We start from the raw sequence: 17,792 nt of genomic DNA on the forward strand, positions 1-17,792 counted from the left end.
TTTACAGGAACTGTGAATGAACTGTGAATAGTTCCGTTTGCTAATTTCATGACAAAATGTTTGTCCATGGTGTTGTTTATTGAAATAACTTTGACTTATATATTTCAGCAGGCATCTTAATTAAGAAGATTGTATGAAAAGTTTAGCACAGATTTATATCTACTTTTAACTAAACTATTCAAACGTGTTATGGCACATTTGGAGCAGGTGGGATTTGAAACCTCATTTTCTGACCCAAAGGTAGGGACACTACCGCTGCACCATGCGACCCCGAATGCAGCTTTTGCTATTGTTGGATTTTTCAAGTATCTAGCAGTTACTTTCACCCTGAGCCTTCCCTTTGTTGGATTCAGCACGCAGTTATCACCAGTAAATGGAGAAAGACTAATGGAATGTCTGCAATTAATGGAAGGTGGAAGTAGTGCAGAAGTAGATATTCCACAGATGTATTGGGCATTGTTGAGATGGCACCTAAATTTCTGCCTGCAATTTTGAAAGAGGGAGGAGGAGTACATTTGCATTGGAAGCAGTTCAGAGGTAATTCATTAGATTGTTTGCAAGGTTGAGTGATTGTCTTGGGGGAAAGATTGTGTCGGTTGGGTCAACTCATTGGAGTTTAGAAAGATGAAACTTGATTTTACTAAAGTGTTGTTATTTCTGAATGGAGGTGCATTTGGAGAGCCTGTTTTTCCTTGGGGGGGATTTTCAGATCTTGGCAGTGCAGTTTCAAAATTAAGGTGTTGTGGTTCTGTTCGCCGAGCTGGGAATTTGTGTTGCAGACATTTTGTCCCCTGTCTCGGTGACATCCTCAGTGCTTGGGAGCCTTCTGTGAAGCGCTTCTGTGATCTTTCCTCCGGCATTTGTAGTGGTTTGAATCTGCTGCTTCCGGTTGTCAGTTCCAGCTGTCCGCTGCAGTGGCCAGTATATTGGGTCCAGGTCGATGTGCTTCTTGATCGAGGCATGGCACTCATCCACAGACTCAATCAATAAGCACATCGACCTGGACCCAATATACCGGCCACTGCAGCGGACAGCTGGAACTGACAACCAGAAGCGGCAGATTCAAACCACTACAAATGCCGGAGGAAAGATCACAGAAGCGCTTCACAGAAGGCTCCCAAGCACAGAGGATGTCACCGAGATAGGGGACGAAACGTCTGCGACACAAATTCCCAACTCGGCGAACAGAACCACAACAACGAGCACCCGAGCTACAAATCTTTTCACAAACTCAAAATTAAAGTCTCCTGTTTTGGACAAATGAGGAGGAATTCTTTCTGAGGTTTGAAAATCTTTGGAATTCTCCACAGAACAATGGAAGCTCGATCACTAGGTGTGTAAAAATAGATGAGAAATGTGAAAAATCTTTGATCTCCAAGGAAATTGCAGAGTTGGAGGAGGCATTTAAGTGAAATTGAAGTTATAATTCAATTGCCTATGAGTTTATTGAACTGTGGAGCTTATTTGAAGGTCTTGACTTGTTATATCTTAGGTTCTCTGTCCATGGGCCTCTTTTCAGACTAGGTGCAATTGTCATCATTGTAGAACGTTTGTATAAGCTGTATTTAGCATATAGCTAATTTCTAACATATGTGTCAAATGTGACTTAATGGTACTTAGTGTCAGATTCTAAGATGACAAATATGTTTTTATTGGTGATGGCAATTCAATAAATATTAATTATAGGAAAGGGACATTTTTTGAATAAATTTTCATTGATCTGGTATAGCAGAAGTCCTTGAGCTAACAACAATCCAGAAGTCTGTCTTGCCTTTATTCTTTTCTTTTTTTTTAAATTCGCCTAAGTTTGTGGCACGTTCATGTTTTATACTGTGCTGAAAATGTATACAACTGGATTCAGTTAATTTTTATCAGCAACTTCTTTTCTCTATTCACTTGGTAAGAAATAACCAAGTTTACTTATTATTTTGTACCATTAAGTTATTTTTTAGTAACCTTGGTCGAACAGAAACAGATGTGGGCACATTTGTAGAATAGCAAATAGTTCAAAAGTAGTCCTACTGTTAAACTACTTTCTAGTGATGGACAGGACAGATAAGACTTAAAATTTCAGACACTCAATTGTGAAACCATGATAACATCCCTGTTCAAAAGCAAGGTACATTGGATAACTCAAGATCAGTATTGGATTAGCTTCCAAATATGTAATTTCAGTTAATATTACTCATCTCATTTTTAAAAAGTGGTATAGCGTAGGATAGCCTGCAGTTTCCTGGCAGTAAATCATGTCAGACAAATTTAGTGGTGATTTATATGGGAAATAGTAGAATATTTGATCATAATGAAGATTGGATGAATGATTGCCAGTATGGATAGGGAATTGGTTGAAGTATAGAAATTGTCAATTAATTGGGATTCTTTTCAGTCTGCTGTGATGCAATGTATTTTGCACTCAAAGGATCAATGTTGGGTCCAACCTTTTTCTATTTTACTTTCTTTCCTCTTTGAGCCCCATCCCGAAGAAAAGACTTAAGAAGTGTAAAGACGACTCTGTACATAAACAGCTATATCAGGTCATGTGGCTCATCAGAGTGCAAGGTGAAATTTCTAAAAAGAGTTATGAGAGGGTAAGGTTAGGTAAATTTAACGTCATGAAGGCTGGTCGTTGCAGAGATGTGGTTGAGGGTTGTAGTGGCACATAAGGACTGGAAGCGGGCAGTGTTGTTTAGGGGACAGTGGTTGATGTTTGTGAAGGAGCATGTGTGATGCCAAAGGTTAAGCTTATGGATATCTATGTTGTGACCAGCCTGCTTTAGCTGGCGTCAGTCCATGGCAGGGGTTAAAGTCAATAAGTGTATTGTGTATGGTGGCTTTCGTCTTCAAAGTAAATTACAGTAATTTGAAGAAGGGATATTAGGCAAATAGGTTGATTTGTTCGACTCGGTCAATATACATGTGGAATGAAATACCAGGGCTTTGAGTGATGTTAACTTGGATATCTGTGTCGCTGAGGAGAAAACTTAAAAATGGATCCTTGATGATGGTTGAGGCACATAAAGGTCTGGCTGGAACAAATAAGACTAGAATCAAATCAAGTGAAGGCAGCCTCCTCAAACTGGACAACAGAGAAGAGTTAGTTAAAAGATGATTTGTTCGATGATGTTTGAAGGCTGATGAGATATGAATAATATGAGGGAAAAAAGAGGAAGAATAACGATAGATATCTTGGGCAGTCTGTATGTGCTACAACTTATAATTCTGTCTTTGAAGTACTCGTCATCCTGACCCACAAGTCCTTTGAGCCAGTGTACTGCAGAGCATAATATAGATGTGAGCTGACCTCAATATCTTTGCAGTCCTCTGTGCTTTCATGGTATTAGCATATCTAAAAACGTGGAAATTCAGATATCCAGAACTGTTTGTTAATTTACATGGTCTCTTTTATTTAATGTATGGAAACAGTAACTGCAAGTTGTTTTCATTTTATAGAATTTAGAACTGACCTGTGGAACAGTTTTGTATTGATATTAGTGAAAGTTAGATTTGGCGCAGTTTTACTGAAAAATTGCAATGTTTATGCAAAAATTATATCTCGGGGCGGGGGGAAACATTACGTAGTACTTGAAAGCATTCTGAAATTTATGAATTAGGAAAATCGAGAGCAATTTTCGACCAATCCTACTATCTCAAGTTATCTAGAACTATGAACAATTTTACCATTGATGTGGTGTTCTTTGCAAGATTTTAAAAAGGCACAGTAGATGATTTGTCAAAATAAAGTCACACTTTGTGTGTTACCCTTTTGATGATTGACTGAAATGTCAAGGTTCAGCATTGGCTTATTCTCATCTGGAATCATTACATGCCTACAGCATCGAAGCAGCTATTTGGCCTGTCAAATCCACACTGACCCTCCAAAAATCATCCCATCCAGACCCACCCCCCACCCCCACCCTACTCTTGTAACCCATATTTCCCATGGTTAATTCACCTAGCCTGCAGATCTCTGGACTGTGGGAAGAATCCTCTGCAGACACGGGGAGAATGTGCAAACTCGACACGAGACAGTATAATCAAACCCAGGTCCCTGGCCCTGTGAGGCAGCAGTGCTAACCACTGATTTACAGTGCCTAAAGTTTGCATGTCCCTCAGTCAGGCTGTGCTTGTTTTCATTCTTGATCTGAGGAAATTAGCTGCATGAGGAAAAACTGATGTTTAATTTGAAGTTACAGAATTCATATATTTAATGGAACATGATGAACCGTAATTTCAGTCCCCATTTTGATCACTCTTCCTTTATTTACATTGTTGTGAAGCTTAAACTTTAGGATTGTTTAAAATCCAAGTTATGTCTTCCATTCCTGATTTTTTTAATCTTTCTCGTTTTAAGAGCTGGTAAACATACATCATAATATAAACTGCCTGCTGTTAATCATTTTTGTATGTGTCTGTGTGCGCGTTAGGTCTCTCTGCAATAGCTAACCACACTTGACTAGCACCTATTGTTCTCTCCTGTCAATCAACTGGCTTTAGTGCCTAACTGTGCATTTTAACAAAATAACATGTTTATTGTTGGATTATTGTTTCGATGAGAGCGATGTTTTGTCTGTTCATGTTTTTCTCATGGATTCATAGTTTGGCCTAAAATGTGTTTGTCTCTCTTTGATCATCTTTCTGAGGTAAACAGAATTGACTGCTTTCAATATCTCAACGAATTCAAATTTATTTCCTTTACAAAGTAATGTAGTGGCAATTGTAAATCCAATTAACAGCTTCATGAATTGTGGAGTTAGCATTATTGTTATGCATAGACATCAGGGCATTATGTTGAATATGGACTGCAGCATTGTCGGTAGCCTAATAGTCTTCAGCAGCTTCATTGATGACTATCCCTCCCTAAGATAGTTATGGGATTGATCATTTATTGATCGTGTCAGATTCATTTTCAACTCCTCTGATAGTGAAGCAGCTTGTTAATTCACAGTATTTAAACAATATGATACCTTGGGGTTGCAAACATCAGAATATTTCTGTATACATGGATTGGGATGTCTGGTCGGTATGGACAAGTTGGACCGAGGGCTCTGTTTCTGTGCTGTAATTGAGTTGGTTCTACAGTTTTCTTTTTCTGTCTGGGACACTTCAGGTAACTTCCATCGAAAAAAAAATTATTAGTGCAAACTTTGAAATAGGATTAACAATGCTGGAAAATCCCAACTACCCTCTTGTGGTTTGTGGTACAGTGTAGGTTGGAACAGTTTTCTTATTGGAGATCAGTTTGTCCATTTTGTGTTTATGTATGTTAGTATGTATTCTCTCATGTCTCTTCTGTTTTACTGTGCGAAAGAGACTGAAGTAGACTAAGTTATCACTTTGATATAATTAGCTTCATTGAGGAGTAGATTTTATGGATAAGTGACCTGTTCATTTTCCTTTGCCTAAGGTGGCAAAAGTCAGCTAGATTATTAATTAGTTCTAATATTTCATTAGGAACTGAGTGTTGTAAATGTGCAAAGTAGAAATATTTTTAACTGTATTTTTTGCTGCTTTATTTAAGAACTACAGTATTGGGTTGTACTCTACATAAATGGAGCAATGTTTTTGGCTTTTGTGATGTATTTCTGATGCATTCCAGATTATGTAAAGGAGTTAATTATAGCAATTGAGTGGGCACTTGTGCAGTCTACTTTTGAGTCAGAAATTGTCCTTAATTTTTGTCTTGCTGTTGCTCTAAATGTTACTTTTCATGTGCTGCATAATTTTGTTTTCCTCACTGCTTATACCCATGTGGGTGCAAATGTCTATAAAGATTTGCCACGTCCAATCTCATAAACCTGATACTTTAAATGAGGAAGAAAATTGTTTATTCTACTAAAGACTACAGATTCAGGAAGAAAAGGATCCATCAAAATTGAGACTGTCTGCATTGATGAGCTTGCGTCGTGCTGTAATGCTGAACTGAAAAAATGTTCATGCTTTAATACATTGACTTGTATTCCTCGGGTGGAGGAACAAGCTCAAATGTTTTTATAGTAGACATTTAGTTAGAAAAGCTATGAGTCATGAAAGCAGACTATCATTAAAGTTTGAAAATAATGTCAGATTTCCTAAAATTTTCAAATGAGTATCTCTAAACCACATAAAACAATGCATAATACATGTAATTAAGGTTTCAGCTGACCCCCTACCATGTATTGCCAGTAATAAATTCTCATTGCAAAATAAGCGTGCAATTCAAATTACTACAGTGCTGCACTGCTGGAATGCTGTCTTTCAGGTGAAGTGTAAAACTAAAACCTGCTACCTGTCAGCTGTTTGTGGGAGCTGACAATGTGCAAATTGGTTGCCGTGTTTCTCTCCTTAGTATGGTAACTCTGCTTTTAAGGGCTTAATTTCCTGTGAAGCACTTGGGAGCATTTAGATGTAATGGAAGGAAATGCACATTATATGTGTGTGTGTTTATCTTGTTACGATTATAAATGGTTCCCTTCAGTTTGTTACGATCTGGATGGAGAGCAGGAACTCCTTTTCTGACAAAAGTGTGCGATCTTAGCATTTTTATCACATTTTTATTCTATGATAAAAAAGAATAAAATGACAAGATTCCGCAGTTTGCAAACAAACGTTTTAATGTACAAGGTTAGAAAAGCAAAGCAATAAACACATATGTTAAACTTACTAGCATGCAGAATTAAATGAGGTAGATATGGATTAACAGACAAACTGTGTTTGGACACCTCACATAAAATAGCAATGTTATTTAAGAGCAATCTCAATTTTGAAGAAACCCACCCAGATATCAATTATATTACCACATAAGCACATCAATACAAAGAGCAGGAGATAGGCCATCTGGCCCTTTGAGCCTGCTCTGCCATTCATCCAGATCATGGCACCCCCTAATTTTGAGGCTATGTCCTGTTGTTCTCTCCCAGTGGAAACATCCAATCTTATCTACTCCTTTGATAATTTTATATGTTTCGATAAGATTCACCCCTCATTCTTCTGAATTCCAGTGAATATAATCCCAGTCACTCTGTCTCTCTTCATAAGCCAACCCTCTCAAGTCCAGAACCACCTCTGGATCCCATCTAGTGTCATTGCATCCTTTTTCAAGTAAGGTGACCAAATCTGTATGGATACGCCAGATGTGGTTTCACGAGCATCATGTACAGCTGCAACATAGACTCCCTGCTTTTAACTCAATCTCTTTATCAATTAAAGACAATATTCCATTTGCCACCTTAATTACCTGTTTCACCTGCAGACCAACATTCTGTGATTCAGGCACAAGGACACCCAAGTCCCTCAGCACAGCAGCATGCTGCAATTATTTACCATCATCCTTTTTACTGTTATTCCGACCAAAATGGATGACTTCACATTTATTGATGTTGTACTCCATCTGCCAGACCTTTGCCCCACTCACTTAAACTGTCTCTGTCCCTTTGCAAAGTTTCACAGTCTGCTGCACACTTTCCTCCTCCACTCTTCTTAATACTATCTGCAAACTTTGACACACTACACCTGGTCTCCGACTCCAAGTCATCAATGTAATTTGTGAATAATTGCAGTCCCAACTGTGATTCCTGAGGCACACCACTAGTCACTGATTGCCAACCAGAATAGCTCTCATTTATCTTCACTCTTTGCTTCCTGTTAGTTAACCAATCCTCTATCCATGCTGATAAATTGCTCATAATGTCTTAGATCTTTATCTTATGCAGCAGCTTGTTGTGCAACACCTTGTTGAATGCCTTGTGAATAGCAGCAGAAGCAGAAATTGCTGGAAAAACTCAGCAGATCTGGCAGCATCTGTGGACAGAAAGCAGAGTTTCGGGTCCAGTGACTGTTCTTCACAACAGCTGTTAGTGAACGGCAACTAACTGGTCAGTCAATTTTAGTTACTGAAAGAAAGCCAGAAAATATGGCCTCCTATAACTAAAGTGCTGCTGCTATCTCTAAAGAGCTGGAAATCCCAGGAGTCTTTTTGAAATCTAGTTGCACTACATCTACTGAAGACGTACCAAATGAAGACCGAGTCTCTGAACTTTCACTTCAGCGGCTCTAACTTTGCCTCAATGACTGCTCATTTCCCATTACTTCATTCACTTCACTTGAGACTATTTTCACTGAATCCCTGAGGTCACACTGATTGTCTACTCATGGATACAATTCTTGCTGTCTTGCTGACAGCTCGCTTTGCTAAGCTCGCTGCCTTCTGGATTTCTTTTGACTCTCTTGAGCTGCACCAAGCAAATGCTGCTTGTATATTTTCTTGAGTCTCACTTCTTTGTACCAAGTTGCTTGCAGGGCTTTTCTGAACCTTAATCTTCCATGAATTCCCCCACTGCAAAAAGCTGTCAAATGACTGTTATGAGAAAGAGGCAAATAAGTTGTACTGTATGAACAGATTTACAGGTGTGGACATACTGCTGAGGGTATGTTTTTGAAACTGCCTTGTTATCTTACATTCAAGATATCACAATCTTATGAATTCAACCTACAGGGGAAATGAATGAGACAAGACTGCTTTCAGTGGTCAGGTTATTTATAAAACAAATACAGTAATTTACATTGCAATAAATATTATTAATAATTGATGTAAATATTTATGTTGTACAGAGATAAATATTTTCTCTTCCATCCACTGATCGAAGTTTTCAGAATGCATGTTGGCATTTGGGAACGGTTTAGGCTCTTGAAACTACTACTTGATCCAAATCTAATTGTCTTTCAATAAGATCCAAAAATAGTGTGTCTGTACAAGCAACAGTGCTAAGAATAAGACTTCTTATCAGAACCGTCTTGATGCAAGTATTGGTTACTTGCCTTAGTATAATTATGGAAGGAAAGAAGTTAGAAATCACTACCCTCGAGTCCAACACCGGCACTCCCAAATTGTAAGGAAAGAAAGAAGCAAACAATAATGTTCTTTTGCTGCATTTATTTTTGCCCCTACTCAAATAGAGATCTATACCAAAGTGAGTTTTCCTACTTTCTCTGAAGACCAGGTATCATGCACCTGTACAGTTTCCAAAGGTAAATACGAAATGCATTTGAACATCGGGATTGTAACTGATCTATGATAGTCAATTCTGAACATTGTTCGGCACCGTATGATCGTTCTTTTAACAATAAGGCCATTTTTCACCATATGATCTGTCTCATCATAAATACAGGCTGGCAATTTGCTAAGATTTCTGTCTTTATTTTAATAAACATTTCAGTGTTTTGATTGAGTTGTATTCAAGTTCACTAATCCCAGCTATCAGCAATAGTTGGCTAAAAGACCAAGTTAAAAATGATGCACAGATGGGCCAAATGTCCTTCACCATGTAGTAGCCAGTCTTTGATTCTCTGATTCCTGATTACTTCGTCACTGCCCTCCTGTTTAATCTGGTGTCTTGTCGTCTCTAAATTGGTCAGTTGTGGTAAATGTTCTCTAAGCAAAATATTTATCTGCTTTTCTTTTGATGTGCTGAAGTGCTTGTTCTTTATTTCTTGCATTTTTAACATTAGAGTATTTGATTTTCCTGTTTTACAACTTTTGTTCTCCAAAATCGCTATTTTTTGTTCTTGTTATGCATAATCCAGATACATTTGAAAGAAGTGCTTAGCATATAAGCTTTGATTTAATTCCTACTACATGGGATGTAGTCTGCTGATAGTCATTTTTAAAGCAAGTCTTCAATTGATTTGTGAACGAAAATTTCTTATTTGCTTCCTTAACTTTTTAGCATATGTTATTAATAATAATTTTCAATCCATGTTACTTTCCAGAAATGTAATTGACAATGTATGACGTATGAAGAATAACATCCGTTTACATTCACACGTCAGTAGCAATTGAAACACCTTTGCCACAGGAATTAGGTATCAAATGGCTTTGACACTATTGCAGCATTTTTGGGTATAACAATTTTGCATGCAAGACAAGATTCTTTACTGTTTTACTTCCTGCCTCAACTTCTAGATTCTGTATTGGCTTTTTATTGCATCTTTATTCCAGCTCAAAGTGAGGTCAAAAGTTTGAATTGACGCCACTTTATTAAAAGTAAAATTGCAATGCCAATTGAACCTTATGATTGACTGTACATCTTACAAATGATAAATACCTAGTTCAGAACAAAACCTGTATTTACTGATCTTGGATCCTTGTGCATTGAAATTATTTAATTTGCAGTTGGAGGGAAAATAATCAGTTTTCTAAGAGTTTAAATTGTTTAAGTTTCTTGCATCTTTTAAGAGCTATGACTTTTAAATTAATAAATGAGAGGCGTTTTGGAGGTGAATCAGTCACTATGTACTTCTTAGAAACCTGTAGAAGTTTCCAGAGAAAGACAGTTGAATATCAAGGCCCTGGTTAGCTGCAGATGAATCAACTGGTAGAGAATGAGGACTGCAGATGCTGGAGATCAGAGTCAAAAGGTGGGGTGCTAGAAAAGCACAGCTGGTCAGGCAGCATCCGATGAGCAGGAGAGTCGATGTTTCGGGCATAAGCTGTTCAGCAGGAATGTGATGAATCCCACGGTACTGTTTCAAAGGGCAACAAGGGAATTAATCCTGGATCCATAACTGCAAAAGAAATAAAGCCATTTAAATTCAGTCGAGCAGGCAGATGGACCTTCCCTTTAATATTTCTTTTGAAAGGTGACACTTTTGATACTGCAGACACTTCGTCAGCTCTGGATTGGAATGTCAGCTTGGTTTTTGTGTTCAAATCATGGAGTGAGAATTTGAATCTTGAACTTTGACCTGGAGGCGAGTGTTATCAAGTGAGCCACAACTGGTGCAAAGTTTGCTAACTGACTGAGCCCAGAGATAAGGATAAGACATGACATAAATGTTTCCCTTTTCCAACATATTCACCAGTGAAAAAACCCTCCTTAAATATTGTTGATCTACCTCAAGTTCATGAGCAACATGAATTTGATGGAATTATTTTTTAACAATACCAAGGCAGATTGCAATATTGATTATTGTTCTAGGGGAGTTGAAGTTTGGGAATGATCCAGCATGATGTCCATTTTGAGAAAATGTAGCAAAGTCTATATGGGCCATTGCTGTCCCATTAGTCTTGTGTCAACCTGAGACAAAATAATATAATTACATTTTATCAATGAGCTAGTGAATAAATTGTGCTTTTTGGACCTGAGCTTTGTGTTTAAGGAGGGGCACAATGCAACTTTGGGGCCTGTTTCATCCAGAGAGAGTGGGTGAAGTTTATCCCTTTGAATATAATGTAGTTATTTTCCAAACTCAAAGGATAATCCAGTAACTTGCCAGTAATGCATCTGTTGTTCTTGTACTAAATTGGAATATATGGACAAGAGTGAAGATTTTAGATTGCTTAGTTTTCAACCAAGTTGATCAATAAAAATGCTGCTTTCCACAAAATGCCTCAAACTTGGTTGCAGGCTTAATGACCTTTGTGACAAGAAAAGTGTAATAAAATTTCTTGCAATTCAGTTTTCCTGTAAGTTACAGCTGAAATGAAAGCAGAAGCAGCTGAGTTAACTGTGGACAGGTGTTTAATCTCTGAATGTTTGGAAAGAGAGAGTGGTCTCATGGGAAGACCAAGAACTCCAGTTGGTTGGTGAGCAGAGGGAAAAAGGCTGAGAGTTTCTGAGAGCCTTCTGCAGAATATCAGGCAGGGTTTGGGAGGCAGGATGGTGTGTTGTTGAAGAGATGGATCTTATGACAATCTGAAGACTGAATGATTTGTCCTGAAAGATCAGAAGGGGAAATTGGTGGGTTGTAGGTTGTAGTCAGCTGGAAGTTTTTTGAAGTGGTGACATAGAAGACTGATGAAGGCAGAGCGATAGACCTGGTCCGTATGGACTTCAGCAAAACTTTTGACAAGGTTCCGCATGGTACACTGGTTAGTGAGGTTAGATAAGAAGGGATCCAGGGGAGCTAACCAGTTGAATAGAAAATTGGCTTGAAGGTAGGAAAAGAAGGGTGTTGTTGGAGGTTTATCCTTCGGACTGGAGGCTTGTGACAAGCGGTGTGCAGTAAGGATCAGTGCTGGGTCCACTGCTTTTCATCATTTGTCTAAATGATTTGAATGTGAATACAGGAGACATGGTTAGGAAGGCAGATAACACCAAAATAGGTGGTGTAGTGGACAATGAAGAAGCCCATCTCAAAGTAAAATTGGACCTTAATCAGATTGGCCAATAGACTGAGTAGCAGATGGAGTTTACTTTAGATAAATGCAAGGTGTCGCATTTTGGTAAGGCAAACCCAAGGCATGACTTTTAATAACATAAGAGTTAAATAGGCAAGAGTAAAGGAAGTGAAGTATGCATGTCCATTGCAATAAGTTGGTGAGTTTGAGCTACAAAACCTGGACAGAGCGCACAAAAAGTGGGATTGCTGTACAAAATCCAATGGTGAGTGGCCAAATGTAAAAGTTTTTGATGTTGGCTTGTACAGTGTTGAAATCTGGAGGATTTCCAAGTTGACAAAACCACTTGAGCTTTGGTTTCCCAGTTGACTGTCTTGGAAAACGTAGGTTATGTTTGTTCGCATTCCACACATCAGGTCACCTGCTGTGCCAATCAGGCATTGATGGATCAAAAAAAAACACTGAAGAAAGATTTTGTTTCAAAGGCTCACTATTTTACATAGCACTGAGAAAAGTGTAATTCAGTGAAGAGCAAAGTTTTGAATGATGAATGTGTTTAGTTGTGTAATTGAATCATTGATCTTTTTACTTATTTGTACTATGTGTGAAATAATAACATGAATGTTGTTCAGTTCAATGCTTTCCTCCTCCATATTGTGTAAAGCCTTTGTATAATGCTTGCTGTTCATCCATTAGAGAGTGGATATGAGAGCCATGCAAATACTTAGTAAAATTGGTGTAATATTGCACTGTTAAGTGTGCTGATGGTGCTGCGCTTTATGCAGTCAGTGAAAGTTGCAGTGCTTGCAGTTTTGTTTCATTATCGAAATGTAATCTGTGTAGAACCATCCCCAGATAACACGGCTGTCAAACTCAATTACACTTTCCATTTGCTGATCTTCAATATCCATCTAAGTTTGCCTTTGATCTTCAGATCTTCAGTGTGGAAGTTGACGTACTGCCATAAACTTAAATGTTATCGCAACATGCTCATACGATCAAACAGCTTTTGAAAAAACATGCAATGCCAATAAATTAGAGATGTCTGGACTACTTTTCTTGTTGTATAGTTGCTGAGGGAATATTGAGGGTCCAGGCAGTTATATTTACTTGAGAGAAAACTTAGACTCGGAGCATTGGGTGTATCTTACAGTATTTAATTTCAGCACCATCACTTTTTTTATTCCATCTTGTCACATGCATGCACATTTTTATTTAGAGAAATGTTAAGTTGGAACCTTTATGACTGTTAATATTCAGATGATTTTCAGTCTTTCCCACAAGATCTTACCTTTTGTCCTTCCTTAAAGTTCTATACTGAAACAACATGCTATTCATGGCAAGATGACCAGCAGCCCCAAAGGGATCAGTAGGAAAAGCATTAAATGAACAGCTACAATTTGCATCCCTCAGACCTGCACCTCCATCGGAAAGGTGTGGAGGTACTTTTTTTTTTGGTGAGAAGATAGATGTTGCTCAAAGGAGGCCATACTTGTAACACAGGGCGTGTAGATGATAGATCTGTTTCTTGAGCATATCAGACGCCATGAAGGGTTGAGGTCTTGCATCTGGTGGCAGCAGTCATTTTGCAGCCTGCCAGAAGAAAGCAAGCTTCCAGGTGGCCCTGATGGTGATACTTCGCAAGTGGCTGTCAAAGGAATCACCATACCCTACAACTCTCCTGGCCTCTCATTCTTCTGGGGATCTGCTGAAGATACCTGCAGGATAGTAGATGATGGACTGCCGTGGGTGGTGGTGAAAGAGAATAGGCCAGCGGAAAAAGATGGTGCCTGAGGACTGGCGACTTTGTTAGTTGTTGTGGCAAGGTGATGGTGGTTCTAAGCTGGCTCAGAACTCGTACATACATGAATTTCTCTTTCAGCTATGTCTTATTTTCTTTTAAACTGTCAAAGTGGTGCTGGATTATGGTGACAAATGAAAGCTTTTCATTGTATTGTATTTCATTGAAAAACACACATGACAATGTATCGTTCGTTCAAATGTAGGTAAGTGGGATTAGTGTATTTTGGTAATGGTTGTTTGGCATCGACAAAGTGGACCAAAGGACGTATGCTGTTTTATTAAATATGCAATTGGGATTCTTCCGATCATGATAGTAACTGTTCCATTTTTTTTTTTAACACTGTGTAACAAGGAAATTTATACTTTGTCAGACAAAGCAAGAAATAATTCTGTTTTGTTGAGACATTAGTCTGCTTTGATTTGGCTTTTTAACATACTTTGAAGATGAATATTTTGAGGACGTGCTACAGAGCACTTTTATTTTCCACTTCAGACACCGAGTCACAGCATCAAATTGGGCAAGGAAATTTGGCTGTAGGAAACTGCACACTGTTGAGGTCAGCAGCAGTTTGTGTTCAATTTCTCACCAAAGATTCAATTATAGCTAAGGTTATTTCAAGTTAAAGAACCAAGGGGAGTTAATGGAAGCAATGTACAGATCAGTCATTTGAGCTGCAGTGCAAATCAGCTGTGATCCACTTCAGTGTGGAGCAAGCTGCAGAGGGAAAATGGCCCACTTGTATTCACCCATAGCACCACTATTTACATCTGGGTAAATCACAGGAAACTTTATTCCAGTGTTTGTCAGAGCACCCACATTTTTGTTTCCCTTTCCCACACAGCTCCACTTGGCCTTTGAGTTCCACCTTCAATATGATTGGTGGTGTGAGCTTCCTCATCTTAATTTTAATGGATTGTTTAACTCTGTAAAGTGTTGACATTTCTGATGACTCGAGTGTCAAACCAACTTGTGTGCTAGGGTGTAGAATTGTCAGGGAATGCATACATTAATTATTTCAATCATTCTGAAATTGGCACCTTGTCTAAAAATCTTAAATTTGAGTTCAAATTTGAATGATTTGATCAGTGTTTTCAAGATGTTTGAAGTGCTATGATTAGTTGATCTGCAGCATGTCGTTGCCAATTGGAGTATTACCATAGCTCCTCTTCAAACATCACCTCAGGCTATAGATCTGGGCAATGTACCGCTTCTCAACCATACAGTGAAAGCTGATGAATGTATTCTGTCATTGCAATACCTCTGTTTCTGGTGGAATTGATAAGATTAGGTTTAGGTTATATTCCCTACAGTGTGGAAACAGGCCCTTCGGCCCAACAAGTCCACACCGGCCCTCTGAAGAGTAACCCATCCAGACCCGTTTCTCTCTGACTAATGTACCTAACACTATGGGCAATTTAGCATGGCCAATTCACCTGACCTGCACATCTTTGGATTGTGGGAGGAAACCGGAGCACCGGAGGAAACCCACGCAGACACTGGGAGAATACGTAAACTCCACACAGACAGTCCCCCGAGGCTGGAATCGAACCTGGGTCTTTGGTGCTGTGAGGCTGCAGTGCTAACCACTGAGCCACTGGATAAATATTGAAGTTATATTTGTATTGCAAAAGTAATAATAATCCTGCAAAGCCCTGGATATTGCTGACTTAGAAACATTAACTCTTTGATATCACAGTTTTAATGTGCTCTGCTGACCTGCAGGACATTGGATGTCCCAAGGCGAGGGTGGGATACCTCTGCCTTTCTGGTAGATAGTATGCAAATCACATTCTCATTTCTTGGCATTCAAAGCCGTTTGCATGGCCAATTCCTAGTTATTCAAAAGCCATTTACATTGTCATCTCCTACTATTTACATTTTCATCCTCTATTCAGAAATCAATAAGAACATTATAGTTGAAATTTGACTACTCCCTGTATTTTTAAAAAATACAATTCACACCAGATCTGACCATTAAGGGATGATTTGCATTCCATGTCTGGAGGTGATGTGTTCACTGCATTGTATCTTGAGTGGCATGTGACTGTGAGGGAGTGACTGGGAGCACTACTAACTGTGGTGTAAAGACTTGTATAAAGGAAGGACTGTTTTCTTTGTTCAGGGAGCTTCCCTGGACGCGCTTCACAATCATGGTGAAGAGTGTTCAGGGTTTCTCCGAAGCTTGTATTGTACTGTGCTTACTCACAGAAGCTGGTGTGTTGCAGTTGCATTACGTGTAGGAATCTCAGGAAAAAGAACTTAACAAAACCTGCAATCATCATTTACACTGCGTATTAGTAGAGTTTGTGTGAAAAATGCCTGCAATGATGTGAAAGACTAGTTTGAGAAAACAATGTGTACATTTCACAATCAGAACTTTTTTTGCTCCTTAATAGTAGTTCTACCTTGGACAGAGCATTAAACAAGGAAGTTAGAGCTTGGAGTGTTCTCAATGTACTAGTCATGGAGGACTGAAATCTCTAAAGACTGACCAATCAATTTGGTGAAGTTGTCTGAAAGAGAAATTTGTAGAATGTTTTCATGACCGTTTCCTCGAGCACAATGCTGTGGAACTTGGACATATGCCATTTTTCAGTTGAACGAGTTGGACAGAAGGGTCTGTTTCTGTGCTGTACATCTGTGTGACTTTGTGAGGTCTGCTACTGTTAGTGGAGCTCAATGCATACGTGGGGCCCTGGTAAGTTGTCTGAAAATGGAAATATATTCCCACTGAAAGTGTGAAAGATTGAATATGCAGGAAATGGAACTAAGAAATCCTGAAAGAAGTAAATGAATTTTCAACTGAAATGTTAGCGATACAAAATATGGATTCCACCACACAACTGAGCAAAGGCAAAAGATTAAAGAATCTGTCAATGATGGGGGAATAAATAGCATTTGGTTTTGTAGAGGAAAAAGGTCACAAAACTATGGGTTTTGACCGCTGCAGCAGATGGGAGAATGGCAGAAAAAGGGAGAAAATCAATACCAATGAGCCAAATAGAAATTTAGATGCTTGGAAACAAGTTGGGAAGCAGAGGAGGCACAAGGGAAATGATTGATGGGACAATATGGTAAACTTGAGGAAATGAATCAATGAGGAAGTACAGACCTCTGTGCAAATGCAAACTACTGGAATTCAGCATAAAGAACAGAAAGGAACAACTTTAGAGTGTATGGAAGATGCTTTATTAACAAACAGTGATGAAATAAAAAGATGGAAGAAGCATAGTGAAAAGACTACGTCGAAATAAAACGTGAAAAGATTGAGCGAGAAGAGAGTGGTGTTAACTTTGTTCTTGTTGGATCAGAAATGCTGGAGAGGGAAATAAGTCAATAAATAACTTAGATTAAAAACTGTAAAAGTGTCTGGACACTTGGGGGCTGCATGGTGGCTCAGTGGTTAGCACTGCTGCCTCACAGCACCAGGAACCCGGGTTCGATTCCAGCCTCTGGTGAATGTGTGGAGTTTGCGCGTTCTCCCAGTGTCTGCCTGGGTTTTCTCCGGGTGCTCCAGTTTCCTCCCACAATACAAAGATGTGCAGGTTAGTTGAATTGGCCATACTAAATTACTCATAGTGTTCAGGGATGTGTAGGTTAGGTCTGTGTGGACTTGTTGGGCCGAAGGGCCTGTTTTTACACTATCGGGATTCTATTAAAAAAATTATATTCGATAAATTCTTCTACAAGATTAAATGCCTGTGTGTTTTACCTTTTTTTAATAAAAATGATTTTGGTTTTGCAACTGTGGAGTTGTCTGTTGTGCCTTTCAGCATAACTATGAGCCAGCATGGCGTCCACTGTGTGGACAAGTGTGAATAGTCTTTTTCTGTTGTTGGTACTGTCCAGGACTGGCTTGCCTTTTGTCATATGTACCAAGAAGGTCCGTAGAGA

At 38.8% G+C, this 17,792-nt stretch overlaps 1 protein-coding gene across 5 annotated transcripts in view; it reads left to right on the top strand.

Annotated features, from left to right (window-relative positions):
• The window catches only part of LOC122551398 (double-stranded RNA-specific editase 1-like), a 322,482-nt gene that overhangs the window by 31,361 nt on the left and 273,329 nt on the right, over nucleotides 1-17,792 (top strand). The window lies entirely within an intron of this gene.

This window comes from Chiloscyllium plagiosum, chromosome 7 (genome assembly GCF_004010195.1).
Source record: "Chiloscyllium plagiosum isolate BGI_BamShark_2017 chromosome 7, ASM401019v2, whole genome shotgun sequence".
Lineage (NCBI taxonomy): Eukaryota > Metazoa > Chordata > Chondrichthyes > Orectolobiformes > Hemiscylliidae > Chiloscyllium > Chiloscyllium plagiosum.